The sequence below is a fragment of the Periplaneta americana genome, chromosome 17 (assembly GCF_040183065.1).
Source record: "Periplaneta americana isolate PAMFEO1 chromosome 17, P.americana_PAMFEO1_priV1, whole genome shotgun sequence".
Taxonomy (NCBI): Eukaryota; Metazoa; Arthropoda; class Insecta; order Blattodea; family Blattidae; genus Periplaneta; species Periplaneta americana.
In genome coordinates, this window is record NC_091133.1 from 115856995 (window position 1) to 115881785 (window position 24791).

At 34.8% G+C, this 24791-nt stretch overlaps 1 protein-coding gene and 1 non-coding gene across 8 annotated transcripts in view; one reads left to right on the forward strand and one right to left on the reverse strand.

The window, feature by feature from the left end:
- The window catches only part of Arms (Ankyrin repeat-rich membrane spanning), a 240880-nt gene that overhangs the window by 146552 nt on the left and 69537 nt on the right, over positions 1–24791 (reverse strand). The gene's annotated exons all lie outside the window — the stretch shown is intronic.
- Positions 4488–4563, forward strand: TRNAY-GUA (transfer RNA tyrosine (anticodon GUA)). The gene has a single exon. It is a non-coding gene; the product is annotated as a tRNA-Tyr (tRNA).

The following is a 24791-nucleotide window of genomic DNA, read 5'->3' on the forward strand; positions in this document are numbered from 1 at the left end:
CTTGAAGCAAGTAAAGCGATCGGTTTGGAAGTAAATCCCGAAAAGACAAAGTATATGATTATGTCTCGTGACCAGAATATTGTAGGAAATGGAAATATAAAAATTGGAGATTTATCCTTCGAAGAGGTGGAAAAATTCAAATATCTTGGAGCAACAGTAACAAATATAAATGACGCTCGGGAGGAAATTAAACGCAGAATAAATATGGGAAATGCGTGTTATTATTCGGTTGAGAAGCTCTTATCATCCAGTCTGCTGTCCAAAAATCTGAAAGTTAGAATTTATAAAACAGTTATATTACCGGTTCTTCTGTATGGTTGTGAAACTTGGACTCTCAATCTGAGAGAGGAACATAGGTTCAGGGTGTTAGAGAATAAGGTGCTAAGGAAAATATTTGGGGCTAAGCGGGATGAAGTTACAGGAGAATGGAGAAAGTTACACAACACAGAACTGCACGCATTGTATTCTTCACCTGACATAATTAGGAACATTAAATCCAGACGTTTGAGATGGGCAGGGCATGTAGCACGTATGGGCGAATCCAGAAATGCATATAGAGTGTTAGTTGGGAGACCGGAGGGAAAAAGACCTTTAGGGAGGCCGAGACGTAGAAGGGAGGATAATATTAAAATGGATTTGAGGGAGGTGGGGTATGATGATAGAGACTAGATTAATCTTGCACAGGATAGGGACCGCTGGCGGGCTTATGTGAGGGCGGCAATGAACCTTCGGGTTCCTTAAAAGCCATTTGTAAGTAAGTAAAAGTATCTTGAAAATAGTTTTTTATTTTTTTTTTCAATTTGATTACTGTGTGATTTACAGATGGGAGACCAAATTACTGAGGCACATTCCAATTTCGGGCGTATATGCCAATTAAAAAGAATTGTCAAAATCGAAATGTTTTGTGAATTTTTCCGAGTTACTTAATAATAAATCTCATATTTTGAAAGCATTATTTGTTATATTAAACATATGATTATGAAAAGTCAAATTACGATTAATAGTTGCACCTAGATATTTTACACAATATATTCGTTCTAATGATTATCACTCAATGTATAACTAGCTCTTAAATAAGATGTTTGGGTGCTGGGTAACTTTCGGCACTGCACACTGGATTCATTTTGCTGGAATTATCACCTTCATTTCACTCGAGTATTCGTGAACGATCCGGCAAAGCGCTGTTGCCAAACTTCGCAGACTTTCAGCCTAATTTTCTAATTATCTTTGCATTTAATTATAAAAAGCATAATAGTTTTTTATTTTAACGTATTATATTGCTCTCTTCAATTTGTAGTTATATCACTTCATTATTATTATTAATATTATTATTATTATTATTATTATTATAATTATTATTAACAACTTATTTCATTTTATTTTGTTCAATAAATACACTCAAATCCTACCGCAAAATGTATTTACTTACCCCCTTTCCATTACCCTAATTCCTGTACACATACGTTGCACGCAATCATGAGGATTTTCTCAAATCCACCGTCACTTGTTTTTGGTAGGCTTATTTATGTATCTACTGTGGAGCCCTAATGTTTACAGTGTGAGGTGTATAGCAATGAACGTTTCCTTGTAGGAAAAGTGGGAAGAAAAAAAGAAAAAATAAACAAGAAAGAAGAGAGGGAGAGACAGGACAGGTTAGATGGAACAGCAAGAAGAGAAAGAATAGGATAGAGGAAGACAGGCGAAGGAAGGCGCTGAGGACGGATGCAGAAGAGAAAGAAATGGGGAGAGCGGATTACACAGTGATTCCCGAGGATTTACCGCCACTTACGGAGCTTATTTCCGAAGACATTCTGAGCAAAAAATGTCATAGGCTATAAACATTTGTCCTAATCTCAATATTTTCAGAGTTACATTAATTTGAAGTTGTTTGTAAAGTACCATTATTCTTTAGTTTTATGGGTAATAGTAATATGCGTTACAAGAGCTTTTTTAATTTCCGAGAATTGAAAGAAAACATACCGCTCGTGTAGCGTACATTATTTTGTGCGAAGATCGTTTATTACATTCCTGAAAGAGGAATTTCTAATTAGTTGCAATGAAATCTCCATCTTGGTTTCTGTTCAATGACGGCAAATTTGCAAAACAAAAATATCTATCTTCAACATTGTTGCTTTAAAATGTTTTCTGTGTTTACTATACTCCAGCAGGCTGTGATATACGTCTGTCTTCCCCCCCCCCCAGTCTATGAGGAGTCTGGAATCTTGTTGATTTTTTCGCGGCTTCCTTAATGTTACTTGCATCACGAATGCGGTAACTTTAGTGGAGTTGTAGAGTTTACTTAATTTTTTCAAATATTTAAAAACAATAATTAACAGTGCAATTTAGGTTAAATTCCAGTGGTAAGTTTCCAATTTATAATTATTACTATATTGAACGTCTCTAAAAATAATATGTTAAAAGCCTAAAGCAGTAAAATCAATATGTCACTTAGGCGGTAAGAAGAGGAAAATTGTTAGGCCTATGTGTGTTAGGTTGGGAATACTGAATGTGGAATTTTAGACTTTCCGCGGATTGGTTTTGTGCGGAAACCAAGCAAATACGCACGATCTCGCACAAAAGAATATTACAGTTAAAGAATGAACTATTCAGGAGTATAATTTCTTTAATTAGCTAGTATTCTGAAACTAAAAATGTGTTGTGAGTTCCATAGTTACTTCGTACAGAATTTTTTTTTCGATTTTGAACTACAAAATTACATTGTTCTTACGTATTTATCACAACAATTGTTACAAATCACGCCGCTCTTTTAAATTATTTAAGACTGTATATTAGGACAGATAATTAGACTGTAAAGAATCAAGTTCCTGAAGTCGTGTGATTTGTAACAATCGTTGTGGTAAGTGCGCAAGAATTCTATAATTTTTAGTTAAAAATTGAAAAAACAATATCTGTACAAAGCAATTAACAACACATTTTTAGCTTCAGAACACTAACCAATTAAAGAAATGATACTTCTGAATAGTTCATTCTCTATTTTTTTATAATATTCTTTTACCCTTACAACTAAAGAAAAAGTTATTTTACTGACAAATTCAAATTAGTGTAACTCTGTAAATATTGACATTAGGACACATGTTTACGTGACATTTTTTGCTCAGAATGTTTTCGGAAATAAGCTCCATAAGTGGCGGTAAATCCTCGTGAATCACCCTGTATAGGAAGGAATATAGAAAGTGAACATTTTGATACATTCAGATCAAGAATGCAATATTATATTAGAATAGCTATTTTCCGAGTGCCTTATTCCATCGACAACCTAAGCACACCTTGATTTTTTTAAATTTTACGACGCTTTATCAACTGCTATGGTTATCTAGCGTCTGAGTGAGATGGAGATGATAATACCAGTGAAATGAGTCCAGAGTTCAACGTCGAAAGTTACCCAGCATTTGCTCTTAATGGGTAGAAGGAAAACTTCGGTAAAAACCTCAACTAGGTAACTTGTCCCAACCAGGATTTGAATCCTGATCCGCTCGTTTCACGGTCAGATATGCTAACCATTACTCCGCAGCTTGGAACTCATAATTAAAACAAAACATTAAGCTTCTCTCCACAGATCTCAAGTTAACCATTACATACGCAACTTAGTGCAGCACCTAAGTTTGATAGTCTATTCGTTTGGAGACTTGAGTTCAATTCTGTCTGCTGGCATTCATCCAGACGCATGCTGAGATAATGCTTCCAAGTAAACCATGGCCATCCACTCGATTTTAGTCTGTTCGCAATATATATGTTATAAACAACCGAGTCTCTCTCTATTCGTATGGCTGAGAGTAAAGACAAAGACAGACTGGACATGAAATCTGATTTCTCAGAATTCAGCAACATCGGCAAAATGTGCTTTGCGGATTTCTATACTTCTGTTACAGCGGCCATGAAAATATTCTACCGTGACTCACATCCTTAAACGCATAACTACTACCAATAAAGTAGAACTTTATAATCGTTATAACTAGGTAACGACAGAATACATCACATATTCATTATATATGAGGTCTCGCCTACCTCACTGAATATTACACGACTACTATGAAGTAGCCAATGTGTATTATCACCATTTAATACGAGAAAAATTCGTTCCGGCACCAAGAATCAAACCCGGGACCTCTCAGCTCTACGCGCTGAGTGCTCTTTCCAACTGAGCTATGCCGGGACACGATGCACGGCGCCGGCCGAACTCCTCTCGTAATGTTTTACGGCCTTACTACCTGCACTGTATTAAATAGTAATAATACACATTGGCTACTTCATAGTAGTCGTGTAATATTCAATGAGGTAGGCGAGACCTCATATATAATGAATATGTGATGCATTAACTGTTAGCAGTTTTCACAAACTGATGTTGAATATGGCCATAAAGTCATTTAAATATGCGCTCCTGCATGTATGACTTACATTGTCTAAAGTGCAGGTAGTAAGGCCGTAAAATATTACGAGAGGAGTTCGGCCGGCGCCGTGGATCGTGTTCCGGCATAGCTCAGTTGGAAAGAGCACTCAGCGCGTAGAGCTGAGAGGTCCCGGGTTCGATTCCCGGTGCCGGAACGAATTTTTCTCGTATTAAATGGTGATAACGACAGAATATTTTAATTTGAGAAGAATACAGAAATAAGATAAATGCGCACACTCTCTCTTTCTGCTGGTCAGTGATAGTTGCCTTTGATAGCAGCAGTGCCAACATATAAATTGTATCCCAGTCAGTATAACACCCGGAAATCCGTCAGAATCCGTCGAAATTAAACAAAAAAAAAAATACCCAATATATAAAGCAAATTTTAACATAACTTACTTACCAATCCGGATTAAAATAATAATTCGTCAACATCTAAATTTTAACACAAATTACTTACCAATCGTGATTAAAATAATAATAATAATAATAATAATAATAATAATTCGTCAATATCTTGATTACGAGGAAATCTGAAACAGGGGATTCTTAAACATGGTACGGAACAGGCAGGGTTGTTCAAATAAAAAGTAAAATCTCCCAAAAATTAAACAATTAAAAATGACAGCAGCTAAAAATGTCAAAAGACGATGTAAATCGTAATTTCCACCAGAAAATCCGTCACCCGTCAAAAAGCAATTTTTTCCCGTCCGCTACGTTGAAATTCCGTCACTTTTGACGGAATTCCCGTCCAGTTGGCAACACTGGATAGCAGACTGCAAATCACTCAGGCGTGTATCACGTACACTGCAGAATCCCGCCCCGTGAAACTCTGCAAAGAGTCCTACACAAAGCGATGAATATGAGCATATATTATTTCAACGCACTAATTTACAGGGCTTCGGGACTCGTTCCAGTCCGTTAAGTTATCCAGGATAGTAGGTTCTTGTGAACAAATCAGATCCGCATAATGCTTATCTTGGAAACGATTCCGAGGTCCCCTCCCCCAACCGTGTTCCAATTCAAGGTCACTTTCAGTGGAAATATTTCACGCTGAGAGAACAAACAACTGAATGTAAAGCAGCGTCGCCACAGAACCACATACTTACAAGCGTTCCCACGTGCTGAAAATTGCTTCGGTGAATTATCAAGCTGTGACAGTATTTGCTTACAAACGAAACACTTAGATAGTCATCTGCATTTTTTAAATATTGTTATCGCATACAAAGATAAAATGAGACAATTCTTGAGAATGTACAGTCTACGGTAAGAACAGAGCTACCTTACTCAAACCGAATCCCTTTTTCTTCACGACTGTTCACCATGTAGGCTAATTCGAAAGAAAAAATGTCATCGTTGTACAGTCCGGATCAGCTTACTTAATACCCTAAGAGAGAAACCTAACCATTTTTCCCCTATTACTACATATTCTGGTGGATTATAGTGATTTTCTAGATGCCAAGTTGAATTTTCTTTTATCAACTTTGTTTAGAATTTCGGGTACTGGCAAATATAACTGGTATAGTCCCGTCGGTCTAATTTCCGGCAGCCAATCGCGTTGCAAGTCGGCTACATTTAAACGTGTGCGTCTTGTGATTCGCTGAGGAAGACGTTATTCATTTCTTAAGGCTCGATAAATACTTAATATAATCGCCCGCCATTTTGGCTCTTTCGTAGGCGTTCGCAGAAAGCACACGAAGACGTTATTTGCCGCTCAATTATTTGCTGAATTACAGTGCGTTTGATTTATTATTATAGGAGCTACGACATGATAATGTTAAACGATGTGGCAAATAGATTCCTCGTATGGTAGCTCGGCAAGGAAAGAACAAAAATGGCGAACGATACTACCTACCTAGACTTTATAGAGCCTTCACTTCCTAAGACGTAAGCAAAGAGGAAGAGTCACGCCGGGAATAACAGCGTCGCGACTATAGTTATTTTCTAACTGTTATGTTGGCAGCAACAATTTTGGTTTGCAGTAAAGGAAACTGATGAAATGGAAGTATAACTAAGCTTGTGAAATTTGAACGTAATTAATAATTACTGATTAATACCGGTATTAATATTAATATCAGTACATAATTCAGTTGTGTTGCGTTGTGATTCCAATCCAACACTATTATTCAGATAAGTGTATAAATAAGATAAAACTTACAGATCTACTTGGTATGAAACGTGCAAGTGGCTATTGGACAGATTTTTATTAAAATGTCCAAGAGAGGAAATAGCATGGTAGCGACTTGAAAATTGTATTTTAAGTAGGGCATACATTTCAAAGTGGTATTCTGTTTTCGGATTTCGTACTAATCATTTCACGTGATCAAACAGAATACTTTTTTAAGTTAGGTCTCGTGAAGTCAGTAAGCCAAAACAATGAATTTCATATTGTCAGACTAAATACATTTTAATACCAGATCATACTAATCTACTAGTTATAAATATAATGTGCGCGAGGTCTAGGAGAAAAATATAACCATTCACAAATTATTCAACCATTTAGAAAACACCCCCCAAGATGAGATGTGACAAATACGTAATTAAGCAAGACATTGTTACTGTTAATATAATAATAATAATAATAATAATAATAATAATAATAATAATAATAATAATATTCTATTGAACTTTGGTCTGACGATAATGGAATGAAAATTAATGAAACAAAACTTCTGTCATTTCGTACTCACGAAAATCTACTTCCACAAAATTTAATTATTCTCTTAATAACGTCTGTATTATTAGGAAAAATTCTATTAAAGATCTTGGTATATTACTCGAGTCTAAATTATATTTTCATGATCATGTTCAATATATTTATAATCATTCAATAAGAATGCTTGGTTTAATAAGGTCTATAACTTATTCTTTTTGTACTCCAGAGTCACTATTAATACTATACTTTACTTTTGTTCGATCTAAACTTGAATATGCATCTGTAACTTGGAATTCCATTACTTCAACTGATTCGGTTAAATTGGAAAATATTCAAAGAAAATTTATTTCCTTACGTGCTTTTCGATTTATACCCAATTCCTCTGACTTCAATTATGATATTACCTGTAAATATTTTAACGGTTGTAGCCTTTATTCTAGACGTCAAAATCTTGATTATAATTTTTTTTTCAAAGTGATCAAGGGTGATATTGACTGTGAGTCTATCATAAACAATATCAGCCTTCGTATTCCTACAAAAGGTTTAAGATTTCAAACAAAATTTTATAACAGAAATTCAAAATCATTTTCTCCAGTCTGTAGAAGCATAAAATATGCCAATTTGCATGGGCACAATTTAGAACCTTTTAAGGTTTAGTTTCGTTTTGATTATTAGTATTTACTGTTCTTGTTCTCAATTTTATTTATGTATGCTTTTCTTGATTTAAGATATTATTTATTTATTCTTGCACCTTTGTATCTTCTGTTTGTGTATTGTGCCGAACTATAATTGGCCTCTGGCTGTTGTTCAGCACACAAATATGAATGAATCGAATGAATCGAATAAATCGAATAAATCGAATAAATCGAATAAATCAAATAAATCAAATAAATCAATCAAATAAATCAATCAATCAAATAAATCAATCAATCAAATAAATCAATCAATCAAATAAATCAATCAATCAAATAAATCAATCAATCAAATAAATCAATCAATCAAATAAATCAATCAATCAAATAAATCAATCAAATAAATCAAATAAATAAATAAATCAAATAAATAAATCAATCAAATAAATAAATCAATCAAATAAATAAATCAATCAAATAAATAAATCAATCAAATAAATCAATCAAATAAATCAATCAAATAAATCAATCAAATAAATAAATCAATCAAATAAATAAATCAATCAAATAAATAAATCAATCAAATAAATAAATCAATCAAATAAATAAATCAATCAAATAAATCAATCAAATAAATCAATCAAATAAATGAATCAATCAAATAAATGAATCAAATGAATCAAATGAATCAAATGAATAAATAAATAAATAAATAAATAAATAAATAAATAAATTAATTAATAAATAAATTAATTAATAAATTAATAAATAAATAAATAAATAAATAAATAAATTAATTAATTAATTAATAAATAAACAAATAAATAAATAAACAAATAAACAAATAAACAAATAAAGAAATAAACAAACAAATAAACAAATAAACAAACAAACAAACAAACAAATAAACATACAAACATATAAACAAACATATAAACAAACAAACAAACAAAGAAACAAATAAATAATTATTATTATTATTATTATTATTATTATTATTATTATTTCAGAACATGGCATTGTGATTTTATCCTTTTTGGTGATATCTGGCATTTGTTGGCAATACTGAAGAGACTGCCAAATTAGCCTTTTAGGAACTACACTTACGTGATCCTCACTATAGTAGTCACTACTACCATCACAGCATGGGATTATTTCGCATTTCCCCCATACAGTGTAGTTTTGCTCTGCTCGTTTTTCAAACTTTTCCTCGATTTTGTAAAAAGCACTTCTCAACCTTGTATCGTAATACGCTATTGAGTTTAGATAAATCTGGAAGAACGATTGAACACTGGACATAAAGAAGGCTGTAAGGGTCAGAGATAGAAACCTATAAAACAGGACTTTCTTGTGCAAAGAGTAATGGGATATCATACATTTTGCATATCTGCGGGAGAAGCTGTGTTCTAAATAAAATTACAATGGGACTCATCTTCTTTTCTTACTGGGTTGAGCCAGGGACATAGACTCTGTTTTTGGAAAACTTAATTTTCAAAGATATTGTCATTTACAGACTTTTTTATATCCAGTCTTCAACTAATATAACATAAAATATCCAATAAAAATCATTACTCTATTTAGAAATCGTGTACTTGTGTACGGGATTATTAACATTATTAAAGAATGGCTGGATGCTCACTTACTTTCTTTGAACGTTTCTAAAACAAAATTAATACCATTTTCATTAACATCACATGGCCTTGAGCAACTAAAAATGAATAATAACAGAAGTATAACAATACATGATTGTAACCTACCTACTTGCTCATGTAACGCTTTGAGTATATCCTCACAAGTTAAATATTTAGGCATTATTATTGACCAACATTTAAAATGGGACAAGCATATCTCCTTCCTGTGTAACAGATTGCGTAAAACAATCCACAAATTTTCCATTCTACGCTCTTATTTACCTGTTTATGTTCTGCGTACTGTGTACTTAGCTCTGTTTCAATCAATAATTCAGTATGGTATTTTAGGTTGGGGAGGAATGGCAAAATCGACTCTCCATCCTTTAAATTTGCTCCAAAAAAGAATTATGAAAAGCTGTCTATATAAATCTTTTGATTACCCAACAAAATTAATTTTTCAGGAATTTGGTGTATCAAATCTAGAACAAATTTATAAACAAACATTGCTGATTTACTTCCATAAAAACCACAATAAATTTAAATTTGATCCTCACGAATACCATACGAGACAAAATTACAGTTTCTTTCTAAATACTCACAAATGCCACACAACTGCTGGATTAAAACACAGCAGAAGTTTTGGACCCAAAATATATACTGAATTAATTAGAGCTTACCCTGAGCTAAGTACACTTAACACACACAGATTTAAGAAACAAATCAGATTAATTATTTAATTGTTTAAGCTAATTTGATACTCTAATATTTATGTACCGGTACTTTTGTATTTTCTATTTGTATATAGACCCTATTATTACATGCTGTATTATTTTACCATTTATTAATGTTATTGTGCTCAATGAACTCTCTTAATTTTGTGATATGTTTTGTATAACTGATCTGAACTGAGCCCGAGCACGAGCTTTTGCTCTTTCGGGCTGCAATGCCTAATATAGCTCAAGTGTAAAATAATAAATAAATAAATAAATTGTGTTTCAGTTACCTGAACTGTTTCAGTCAAGTTAGAAGTTTGCCCTAAGCCGATCTTAGCAAATGTAATGGAAATTCCATGCTACACTGTTGTAGATTAAAATTCTGTCAAGGGCATGCCAATTTTGTCCATAGCTAAAGTGTGTATCGTCAGTCTAATGTCTGGTTGAAAAAAGTAAAATCCCAGACAGCGGAACTAACGAGGGACTAAGTTATACAGCTTCACTTTTCAATGCGAATTATTAATATAAGCCTAAAATAACAAACAAGTACTAAGAAACGCAATTGAAGTAGCAGACTACGCTACTTGCCTTCCGAGTCAAAGAACGAAAGGCATTTTTAAAACACGTAACTCCAATTTCACTAACGAGTTTCCATCAAATAAACGGGATTATTAATAAAACCAGTTTATTTATATACAACCCGAATATTTACAAAAAACACACACTTAAATATATATCCGAAAATATGCACAAATTTTTACAAAATTGTGCACTTTATGCATACAATTATAATCAGTATATACGACAAACATCATGCAAATGATAATTCACCTTATTTTCTGCTGCATTATGTAAGGAAAGTAATTCTGACAATATCCTTGGTAAAACTTCTATGTTTGTTACATAAAAATAGTTCATATAGTCGAAATGCTCCTTTATGTAACGAGCAGTTAACGGTATTTACATATTACAGAAAAATAATTAAGGTCAAAACACAACACTCATTTTATCATTATATGCTTTACGCGTTTTGCAAGAATTAAGATCCATAATCATGTTGCACAGATTACCGTTTACAGTTCATTCCCTTGAATAATTATTTTATAAGATATTCGAAAGTAGGCTACTGTGCACTCAAATAAGAAGATGAATTTTCTTTTCCTGCATTTTAACGCAATAGACATTCTTTATAATCCGGGAAGTAAGACTTCATTTCATTTATAAGCTGTAAATTTTAAGTAATTATAATATTCATTTTGTAGATATTCAAATAAAACGTTATTCGTATATTTTAGAACATTCCTAATACTTTATATTTACGAAAATCGGTGCGTTTGTGTGTGTGTGTGTGTATATATATATATATATATATATATATATATATATATATATATATATATATATATATATATTGTATCGATATTTTACTACTTAATTAACTTATTATTCCCAGAACATGAATTTTACCAGCAATCAAAAAGTATTGGGAATAAATCTGAATAAGGAACAAAAAAAAAGTTTCCTTCCCAGGCAGGATTCGAACCACATGAGCAGCGAATATTTTCTAAGTCCACTTCGGGTCACGGTGATGTTACACGATGCAAAAGAGGTGAAAGAGTTAAGTGAGCCATCCTGTATAGTGCCAAAGGAATAGGCTATTTTTTTTTCGGAATTCCAACTTTTAGTAACTACGATTAATGGAACCTATTACTTGAGATTATTTTAAAATCCTAATGAAGTGTGTTTTAGAACTAGTTTTAAGTTGAATAGCTTGAATATTGTAATCACCATAATTTAGAACGAACGATGTAATTAATTCTGACACGGATAGCTCGCTCGGAAAATAATTTAAATATACGGAACGTCTCTGTTTAATGTGGCATAAATACAACAATGTATCTCATTGGTATCATTTAGCTCTTCCTTCTTAGAAAAATAAGCCTTAAACGTGTCTCCAACCTCCAATGCTAAATGATTCGGCAGAATTATTGCGTCAACTTAATACTATCTATTTTTCTGATGGCATAGACCAGGGGTCGTCAGCACATAGCACCCTGGGGCTAGCATCTCTTACCCGCGGAGAATACAGTGCACCATGGTGCACTCGTAGCTGCTAGCGGGTATACTCTCTACCTGTTCCTGCTGCACGACGGTGAACACGGGACGGCACCGCTTACCCGTTGCACATTTCAGCGAGTGCTGACGACCACTGACATAGACCCTTACTTTCGATAGGAAAGACAACGATGTTCGCTGTAAAGGAAACAGCTTAGCTGACGTTTGCTCAGCGATGATCGCCATATAAGCCAGAGGAACCATAGCTTAACAGCATCGAAAAAACGAAGAAATGCAACCCGGAGACCGGAAACTAACAGCGTCCGAAAACAAATGCAACAGGAACATATAGGATACGTTCGTTTCGATGCAGAACGGAGTAAGCGCTGTCGTTTTTCGACGTTGACTAACATCTTTGCAGATAAATATAGGCCTATGCTTTCTTTTTGAAACAATGTACTATCACAGACTTTACCCTGGTTAAATGAAGTGTCAGCTAACCATGTGTAAGTAACCAGTGATTATGAATGGTGCACACAAATTACATTTTAATCAAGGTTACGTTTTTAACCGAGGTTGATGCACATCGCCACTCATAACCCTTTGAAGCACAAATTAATTTTTTTATGTTTTTCATACCATGGATCGTAACAAAGCTTCGATCAATTTTTTTCAACATTTTAACTCTGCACACAAATTCAAAACACAGATGGCACCTCTATGTATACTCAAGAGGTGGTTCCTTGGTGGAATATCTATGCCATAAAATTTAGAAAGAAAGAAAACGGTGGTTCTTCTGAATAACCACTATGCTTCAAAGGGATAAACAGTATTTACTTCTATATGTGATCATTATGATAAATAAAACATTTTCCGAACTTTTAAATACCTTCGTGAGAGAAACTTTAAGCCAACGAAGACAAGACATTCCGGTAACCTCTGTCTATAAATTGCCTCTACTGTTGCTTGGTTTTCACTTCTGGATAAGAAATACAAATCTCATAGCCACTATAAGGTGACTACGCGGTTGAGGAATTCGTGACCATCTGTCTAGTAGCGTTGAAGGAATGTCAGAGTTGAAGCCACCTTGTTAACGTCCATAATCATCCACCTTCTTGCACATCCATAACAGCAAGTCCGTACAGCTCACACAATTGTTGAAATGAATTTCTGCGGAGGTTAGATTGTTTTGTATCAAGGAAGATAACTACAACACGAATTTCAGAGCCGAAGGGATTCACGATTACATTTCACAATGACGGATAGTCACACGAGCTCCCAAAAAGACGTATGACTTTCCGTTCAACTGCAACAGACGGTGCATGTACAAACCTAATCGGAATTCTTCACCGTCGTTAATATCCGACCGTCCCTTACTTTCCTGATTTTCCTTCAATGTCACCACCTTTTTTTAACCATATTAAGGGACAGTAGGACTGAATTTTTGGCCAAAATGGTAAATAATTACCTTATAAATTTGTTTAACATTCTATGCTATATTTAGCCTATTACTTTTAAAAGTTTGACGACCATTTTTTAAATGGTGTCCGCAGCTCTTTTAAACCTACCACACCCACTAAAAATGAAGTTTTCTCAAAACTATGTTTTTGGTCAATAATAAAATTCATAGCGATTTACATTTGATCCGATTTACACAAAAATTTGCAAGAATACTCAGCATACTCCAGTACACAAAACTGTGCATGAAATCAGTTCTTTACTGGAAACTTTTCACGATATGAATTTTTTATTTAAAAAAAAAAGAAAATTATGAAACAGAAATTATGATTTAAAATAAAATTTTTATCTCATGAACCAATTCTCAAATTTAAAAAACAATGCACAGTTTTCTTTATCATGAAATGTAAGTCCTTCGCAGAAAATTTTTAAAAGCAAAAACAATTCTGAAGCAGTCAGGGATGTTTTGAATTTACGCGGAATTTAATATCATTAAAATATGTGAAAATTAATATCTATGGGCTGTATTCATAGACATTCTTAGCGCGGGCTTCCGGTGGATGATCAGCGAACTAACGTTTTTCGTATTCATAAACAGTGTTAGCGATATATGATATGATATGACACGATATAGGTGTAGGTTATTTTACGACGCTTTATCAACATCTTAGGTTATTTAGCGTCTGAATGAGATGAAGGTGATGATGCCGGTAAAATGAGTCCGGGGTCCAGCACCGAAAGTTACCCAGCATTTGCTCATATTGGGTTGAAGGAAAACCCCGGAAAAAACCTCAACCACGTAACTTGCCCCGACAGGGAATCGAACCCGGGCCACCTGGCTTTGCGGCCAGACGCGCTGACCGTTACTCCACAGGTGTGGACGATACGATATATGATATGACATGATATGATATGATATGATATGATATGATATGATATGATATGATATGATATGATATGATATGATATGATATGATATGATATGATATGATATGATATGATATGATATGATATATGAATTCTGTACAAGTAACCAGTCGATAGCCGAGGCTAGTTTAGCACGCTCGTAGCGCGGGCTAGCAAAATGTCTATAAATAGCACCCTAAGGAACTAATGAATGAAACTTGATGAAATTTGGTATTGTTATTTAAATGTACAGATACAACAAACCCGCCGAATTTGAAAAGAAATTAATAAAAAAACTTTAAAAGTTTCAAAACTCAGTCCCAGTGCCCCTTAAGAAAAGCCTAAATATTCAAGTATGTTAAGTAGCAATAATCCTGCACACAATTCTGTCACAAAAATATCCCGACTGAATCTTCAGCCATGTCTGCCAACCACTGCGAGCAACTTGTGTTCGAGTCCTGATCCTTAGTGAGTCACTCACAATTGTTCCAATCGTGATGGTTGGAATTTGTGGCTTTAAAGCGCAATCCATTGTTTGATGAGTCATTCATACCAACACCATGAACAACTTGTTCAGATATGTAACTTTAATGACACATCGATCTGCAAGACACATTATCCACATATCTGCAGATGTTTACGACAATTTTCTTAGTATTTGTTATTACAAAAGTCCTTTTCTTTCACCCAACGTCTCTACTATTCCCTTTCTCTACGAAATCTTAGTGAAAGGATAACTTTAAAATATATTCGTATACTTCATTTTGAACTGGAGTGAAATCAGCGTACTTAATCTCTTCGACTATATGATTTTAAAATCCACTACCAGTAATTGGTTTTTTTAGACTATTTCATTTGGTCTTCTAGTGTATATCACTTCTTCCAAAGTGTATCTTCTCAAGTAAAAATTATATCACGATTCAACACTATTTGCAGAGTTTCCCGCGACTCGATGGCCATATCTTGAGGTAATAGGCCAATTAATGAGGTAAGTTTATTGAGTCAAAAATACTTCATGACTGTATGTCCGAAAATTAATCGTGAAGGAGACAAAGAGTTTTAATTTTAACATTATTGTAGGAGCTACTACTGTTATAAAACGTTAACTTCTGGACTTATTTAAATTAATTTAATTTACGATATTATATTTGGCTATAAATCATGGGTTGATCAACATTGATACAACTATTCTACACAATACTGGAGAAGCCCGATCATAGTTTCAAGAATGTTGCTATGGTTACCTTATTTATTTGTATTTCAGAGAAACAAGTGAAGACTATGCCGATATTCACTTCATTTATGGATATTGTGACGGAAGTGCAAGAGTGACAGTTGAATATCGCGGTCGGGTGACCTCGATAGTCAAAGAACTTCACCCCAACGATTGTGATAATTTCATAACTTGACTATCAAAATGAGATGCGCCATCCTGCTGCAGCTATCTATATTCTATATTGGCTGTCCGTTCTGAAAGGGAAAATTTCCAAAAATCACTACGAATTCGCTTTAAAAAAAAAGCTTTATAAAAGTTGAACTAAGTTTGTTAGAGTTAGCGAGGACGGTTCTGGGCGAAATTCTTTCGGTTTTGCAGAAACTTCTCTTTTGTCTCGACGGATTCGGCTCAGACGATATCGATACTGCTACACGCTGCTCCGATTGAATACTTCGTCGATACTCTGGTCGATGTGCCTAGTCTCTGTGTAGCGTCGGGCATGCTAGAGGCAAAATCGTTCACGGACTGTTCAGTCGCCATGGACACCACTGGAATCTGGTGACCATCTTTTCCCGTCTGGTGTTGTGCAGTACCCGGGTTCATTGTTTGAACCGATATGGACGGCTCTGGTGACACATCTCGCCGTTCTACAGTCACACAATCCATGGCGCTCGCTTGTGCTTTCGCTCTCTTGCTCTCTCTGCCGTCTCTTGAACTCCGCAGCGGTCTGGGCTTGTTTGATTCGTCTTGAGATGCTATTTTCTCTTGTTGTACTCGTCTCCATTTGTATTTTCTCAATTTAGTGGCATACGATACAAGACGTAATAGGTATGCACACTTTTTTTAAAGAAACTCAACCAAATCGGCCACCTACTACATTTCTCAGTAAACTGTGAGTAGAATAGAAGAGAAATAACATGAACTGCAACCTTCTATCAATGTAGTAGCCTGCCATTAACTCCTGCAACAGTTTAAATTTAAGAGGTTACGTACAGCTTACAGCAGTAAAATTGTGGAAATATTCAACACTTGTTTCCTCCATTACTGTAGCTTGTACAATAATGAAAATTAGTATGTGAAAAACACTATGCTTCTGCTATATGAAAAAAAAAATATTTTTACGATTAAAAAAATTATTTACATTTTTTTTTTTTTCCAAAATTCAGTTCACTGTGCAGTGATGAAGCGTTTCCCACATAACTAAAAAATTATCCAACATTCTGTGATTAAATTTTTTGTGTGTATTTATGCATGCCATACCTACAATATGATGCAAGATCACTTCTCTACCTTTGATAGATTGCCTGATAAAAAATAAATTCATTTTAAAAATGGTCAAATATCAGTATTTTCTTCTAACACAAAATTATATATATATATATATATATATATATATATATATATATATATATATATATATATATATATATTAAGGAATATAGTTGAAAGAGCATGATATTGTAAACATTAGTTTCAGCAATAAAATAAAAGAGAGAGAACATGAAAAAGTTAACAAGTTTATGAGTTATGAGAGAAACGCTTCATCACTGCATAATGAACTGCCAACATTTTGAATTTTGAAAAAAAAAAAAGTATATAAATAATTTTTTTTTAAATCGTTAAAGTATTTTTTTTTTCATATAACAGGACAGTATTTTACGCATACCAAGTTTCAATATTGTACAAGTACAGTAATGGAGAAAAAAAATGTTGCATATTTCCAAAAATTTTACTGCTGTAAACTGTACCTAACCCATTAAAGGGTGATATTTAGTACTGTACAATAGTCTCCAGGCAGTTTCTTTCAGGATATCTAATATAGGCCTACGTGGATGGTTCAATAAATAATGAACATAATTTTTTTCTCGACTGTCTTTCATTGGAAAATAAAGAAAGTTTTATACATATCATCTTTAAAGCTTCCTGTATTTCGTCATATAGTTTCACCGTTTTCCTTTAGATGGCTATGATGTTTAGTTTTAAAATGGAGACTGCACGTGAAACACGTATACAGCAGAGAGCTGTGATTGAATTTCTGTCTGTGGAGCAGGAAACCATTGCAAACATTCACAGGCGCTTACAACATGTCTATGGGGTTCAAACAATGGATATGAGTACTATCAGTCGTTGAGTTAGCAGACTGTCAGCGACAGATCGAGATAAAGCGAGACTGTCAGATCTTCCACGCTCAGGACGACCATATGCTGCTGTAACACCGACAGTTGAAGGTAGCCTACCGACAGGCTTATTCGGGACGACATCCAAACAACTTGCTGTTTAAGTTGGCATCACTGTGGGTGGTGTCCACACAATTCTCCTTTTCCATGACAATGCGAGGCCACATACAAGCGTGAGCACTCGTTAAGGAATCACAAAACTTTGGTGGACTGTCCTTTCTCATCCGCCCTACAGTCCGGATCTCGCACCATCTGGCTTTCATTTGTTTGGTCCCCTGAAGGATGCGATCCGTGGGAAGGGATATGACTGCGAGTAAGCCATAGGAGACGTCAAGACGTGGCTGAGAGGAAGACCAGCTGAATGGTATCGAGATAGCATACAGGCTCTAACATCTAGGTGGCGTAGGGCCATAAATTTGAATGGAGACTATGTGGAAAAATAGGTATTTGTAGCCAATTATTTGGGGAATAATGTGGTGTATAGGGATTTGTGATAAAACAAACTTTGAATAAGAAAAAAATTATATGCATTATTTATTGAACCGCCTAGTATATATTCTATTTCACGGAGAGAAGAATGTGGTTTCTCTCTGACCATCAACAAAACGTCGTTTCAAATCGTCAGTGGACGGTGTACCAGATATATATATCACATGTCTATGTTTTCTGAACTTTGTTTCTATTCTATTCATGGCTAATTGAGAACTAGATGACCGATTTGGATGAATTTTGTTAAAAAGTGTGCATGTCGCCAAATCCCATCAATTTCAGGATCTCAATTTTTTCATTTTCTGTTAAATTTTATCTAAAAAGTTATGTTCTCTTGTTAGCCTGAATTTTGCTACAGTGAACTTGCGTGGACCTTGGGATGGCTCCTGATTTGTTGTAATACACTTTTTGTCTTTGGGCTTGTTCTGCACCTCCTGTTTGAAGAGGTCTTCATATTTCAGTGTTATTAATATTTTTATGGATGTTAAGAATAGTTGTTTTGGTTTTTAATTCAGTCTTTTTTGCAGGCATGTCCGCGGTTATCATTGCCAGCAATTTCATAGTGTTCAGGTATCCACTGCAGGTAAATATGTTTTTGCAGTTCCTGTACGGGCCGAATATTTGTTGACATTCTTTAACTTGGACTAGTGCCTGAATTGTCGCCAATGAGTTGGACAAGATCACGACTTTTTCTATTCACTAGAGCAGTTGTTGGAGTGGTGTATGGACAGCTGCTATTTCTGCATTTAAGTTTGTTGCATGTTCTCCAACTGATTGATAAGTCGGGAAGAGGAGGCAAATTATTCCAGCTCCTGACTTATTAATTGCTTTTATGGTAACAGTAAAAATTATAAAGTTACAGGCGATATTCCGTAGTTTTTATACTCTGTGTATAACATTGCTTCTCGGAGAATTCTAGATCAAACACAATAGATATACCGAGCAGACATTAGTCTTTCATTTAATTACGCAATGAAAATGTGACGTAACCTACTCCTACTCCACCGTGAACTGTTCTTGAGTACAGAGGTAGCTTCCTCACTTAAGATTTGATGAGGCTAGGCAAGCAGAGTGTTAGGTACTCCCGTCTGTCCAAGGAGCATGCAAAACTGCATGACGGCGGTGAACTGATAAACATAAATGAACTTTATTACATGGCAGATAATGAATACGAAAGGTACAGTTAAGAGAAAAACATCACAAAACTTCAACTGCATTCTGTACGTAACGCGGAAGAACTATGTGATTTTATTGAAGTTCCTAATTATTATTCCCACATGTAGAACACTTAAGAGACCAAGCATTCGAAAATATTTTTATGCTCGACCATGCCGAAATGTAGTAATTATACACCTGGTAGTAGCCCTTTAATGCACTTCATTAAAGTACACCAATTCATTATAATTCAGTTGTTCAGCCAATGAGAAATCACCATTGTACTATTATGAAACCGCAAGTATCGATTATTCTCGGATATGCAATCGAAAGACAATTAGCGAAAAGTTACGGAGGCTGGAAATCCAATAATGTCGCAGAAGTTTATGTTCTGTTACTATAATAATTAGCGTTAATTGTAAATAATATTCAAATAAATTCAATTTGCGATCTCGTTTTTCAATTCTAAATCAATTTCCAGGTTATATCAAGCCTAATGTTCATGTTATTCTCTAGATTATATCAAAGTCAATGACATTCGTGCCTCGGAAAAAATCAATACTTTCGCGTCTGCGCACATCTCACAATTCAGGTCAGTTCCGCTCCTCACTTACATAACCATAACATTAATACTTATGAATAATTTCAAGTTAGAAATATGGTCGAGCATAAAAAGTCGTATGAAACTTGCCTATAATGGTAATTAAGACGCTCGTATGAAAATTATGAAACTCGCTTGCGCTCGTTTCATAAACGAACATACTCGCGTCTTAATTACTACCATTATAGGCTCGTTGCATAATGTACTATTAAATTACGAACTTATGAAGCAGAAGAAAGAGTACGAAGACGCTCATGCAGATGGATTTAACAATATACGGCAACAACAAAACTAGAGTCGTGCGTTTGGTTACTTTGAATACAAATTAGGTGTACATCGATTATACTAGCTGTACTATGTTCACATCATTGTTTATTCGTGTAGAGATGAGGAGGCGAGACCTGGCATGTGAGCTGTGCGAGAGGGGAATGAATGAGCCATCAGAAAGAGAGTTTGTTTCATGATGGTTAATATTATACGAATGTACCGAAACGGAAGTTCACCTCAGACTAAAATATATCTTCCCTCTCCATACTCATTGGTGATATAGCCATGGCATGTGATAAGGTCACACGTCTTTCCTCCTCCACTGTACCTGTGTGTATAACAGCAATATTACTCGTGTACAAAACACCACTTGGATTGAATAACAATAATAACGAAGTATTTATTTAAAGACAGCTTATATGCAATAAAATACTATTTTTACTACGGATAGAATAAACTAAAACAATTTTATAAACCAACTCCTTTATTTTCAGGAGGCACCACATTCTGTCCATACATGCAACGAGAAAACCATTCGAGCTAAGATAAAAATACATTTAAACAATATTAAAAATCTATTCAACGCAAATACACACTCTCAGAGACGCTCTGAAGCTATGTAGGACAATATCTTGATATGCGTAACAAATGTAACAATATTAATTTAAAACCTACATTCAAATTTATTCCTACAACCGCTTTTCTTAACATTATGTAGGCTTATTAGTCGTAGTGACATAAAACAAATAAAAAATCTTAACAAATTTTGAATTCGATAAACAATTCTACCCTTGAGTTTTACAATAAGTAAAACGGATCTAGATACTATAATATGTAATTAAAGTTTGGAATTAACAAAAGAAAAAACATCTCAGCACAAACTTAAAACAAAATATGAGTGCGTGCTTTACGAGTCGCTACATATTGTAATCAGTAACTGAACATTTGAAGTGTTTCAAATTAAAAATGTTTCCTTCTTCCTGATAAAATACATTTTCTTTTTTTCCTCATGAAGTGCTCGCTACCAAATTCTTCTATAGGAGCACTCATTTTCAACCGCCTAGCTTTGTTTTCGCATGTTCATTGAACAGAAGACCTGAACTAAGTAGGGTTGGATGCCATCGAGCTATACTCCATACATATCTCAAACGCAGGACTTTAAATACAACACAAAACCTTATTTTATGTACACAATTTAAACAAACTTGAAGATAAAACGGACACATTTAACAACTTTAACAGCTGTAGCTATTGCTAATGGTGGAGTGATGGTGGTGATTTTCGAGTAACAATCTGTGGCGCGAGAGCCCAGGAAGGGCCAAGATCAGTGCACGATAAAACAACTATGTACTTCGCGACTATGTACGCAACATATTTTCACTTTTCTTATTTTATACAATTTGCATTGAATTATAGCTACACCAGCGATTAAAAATTATGGTAACATATTCATATGATTATTATTAAGTTAACTATTAATGGGCTATTAATACGGCATAGGCTTACGTCATTTGAAAGAACTTGGAACTTTGAGAGTTTGACTAAGTTTTCGAAAAAGGTATTTTACTTGCCATGAGAGACGATGTAGAAAAAGAGCAACTCCACAACATAAATCGATATGCATTTTGCAGCTTGCGAAAGCAAATTCAATAACAATGGTACAAAAGTTGTTTGTAGACTTCCCAATTGACCATTATCACATTGTTGGAGTGCACCTTCTACCGCCTCTCATGTGGACTATCGCCTTTGGCCTTCGAGGTCACCCGACTTGACATGTGACTTTTTTCTTTGGAGATATGTGAAGGACACAGTTTATGTTTGTTTTATTTGTTTTATGGGGTTATTTTACGACGCTGTATCAACATCTCGGTTATTTAGCGTTTGAATGAAATTAAGGTGATAATGCCGGTGAAATGAGTCCGGGGTCCAGCACCAAAAGTTACCCAGCATTTGCTCGTATTGGGTTGAGGGAAAACCCCGGAAAAAACCTCAACCAGGTAACTTGCCCCGACCGGGATTCGAACCCGGGCCACCTGGTTTCGCGGCCAGACGCACTGACCGTTACTCCACAGGTGTGGACCACAGTTTATGTGTTACCTCTACACCCATATTTAAGACGTATGACATCGAATCGTTCATTTAATTGCATCTATAAACAGAGGTATGTTGGAAAGAACTTGACAAGAATTTTGACTATCGTGCTGATGTACGCCTTGTAACAAGGGGTTCTTACACTAAGTGTTTATAACGTGCCAATAAAAACTCAGAGTTTCTTAAACAAATTATATGCACCAATAATAATCATATGAAAGTGTTAGCATAATTTTGAAACACGCCATCAGGTGTTTGCCCACTTGCAGTGTAAATAAATACATACATACAATTTCGACAATTTTAAATATATTTTGTTCCACATGCGTTCAGAACATTAGTATGACATGTCTAATTTATTATTTACAATAAACAACTTAACTAAGGTGCATCTATACTAGACTTCGACAGTAATTCCAAAAAATTGAAGTGAACACTATTATCATCTTACAACAACTTAGAAAAAGTGGGGAATTACGTTACATCTAGGGTGACAAAGACATATGTAATCAGAGAAGTCAATGGGACAGATACGATTTCTTGTCACTGATATAATTAAATATATAATTTATTGTGTAATTGTACGAGTACTTATCACGAAATGTTGTCAAGATAATTCAACGTCCATTCACATTGTGTCCACTTAGATGTATATCACGGACATAGTCCAGCGACTATCACACGAAGTGTTTCATTATTTGAATATTTTACCAAAATATCAACACTTTCGCTGCAGTAAGATATTCTATCTCAGAAGATCATCACGTTGAAGATGTAAATTTTATAATTTCTTGCATTGAGTAGTTGACACAAACTTTTGGAGACCCAAATTCCCTCTATCAAGGAAGGTAAGAAAAGCGAAATCTATCTGTTGGATTCATTACAGAGAAATACTTTCCATGAAGATGAAGAGAAATACTTTTCATGAAGTTGGAGCCGATAAATAGATGAGAAACAATGGACCTTTCAGCATCTCTCACAAAGTGCATAAATCCAAAAATCTCGCACGCTGTTACAACATGTCGCCGTTGTATACCAATTTCTTTTTATTGAGATTTGAATAACGGACACAATGCTCGTGTTAAGCATCTAGAACTTAATCGTAATTTCATTCGCATATATAAGAACCGAGTGAGTAGAAGATGGCGGAAAAGAGGAAGTGAAGCAGGCGAAGGAAGAATAAGACGATGATAGAGTGATGACTATCACTTCTATTTCATGTAACTTTGATTTCACTATACCAAATCAAAACAAAGTAGGTATTGTAATGCTGCACAAAAATCTACAGGGTGGCCCAGAAGCATATATACAGTAGTTGCTAGTCCGACCTGAAAAGAAGGGCTAATTTCGCAGAAAATATTTTAGCAGGATGGAGCCTCTCCGCATTATTCTGTGAGTATGCGGAACTGCCTTCACAGTACATTTTCTTAATCGAGAGTCGTGGCAGTGTTATGGCCACCACGATCTCCTGATCTTACTCCAATAGACTTCTTTTGGGGAGTGTTTAAAGATGAGATTTATGGGCGAAGACCCTATAAAGATTGCGTGACTTCATTTCAGATGCAATTCAAGAGATTGAGCTAACCACTCTTTGTGTAGGCCTACTACTGTGTGTTGTAATATCGCTGACAAGTTTCAGGAGTGCATCAATGTTGAAGGAGGAAATTTCAAGCATCCGCGTGATTGCGATGCATAAATAAGGCCTGGTCATAAGTTGTCTATACCGTTGTATATATATCTACATAATATATTAAAAATACAGACAAGTTCACAGTAGCTGGCTTCTAACTGTATACCTACTTTTGGGCCATCCGGTATTTTAAGATTTTAGCTGAAATCCAAAGTTTTGACCATATCTGTATAAAAAGTGGTTTTAGGCATGTCGGCTGTATACGGCGATTTGTCTTAAGTAGTTGAACTGTTTTTATTAATACCCAGTATTTACGGACTGGAAGGTCCGGGGTTCGATCCCAGGTGGTGACAGGATTTTTTCTCGTTGCCAAGCTTTCAGAACGGCCCCGAGGTTCACTCAGCCTCCTATAAAAAAATTTGAGTACCGGGTCTTTCCCGTGCCGACCACACCACCTCATTCTAATGCCGAGGTCATGGAAAGCATGGGGCTCTACCTCCATGCCCCCCCCCCAAAGTGCCTACATGGCATGTTACGGGGATATCTTTACCTTTTTACCCAGTATTTACGAGTTTGTTAGTCAGGAGTTATACACATTAAACATAAATTTTCTAAAAACTGATTTGTATAATATTATATTATAGATTATACTATTTTGTCCTACAGAATTTATCTGTAATATTGACACTTAATATTTAAGGAGAAA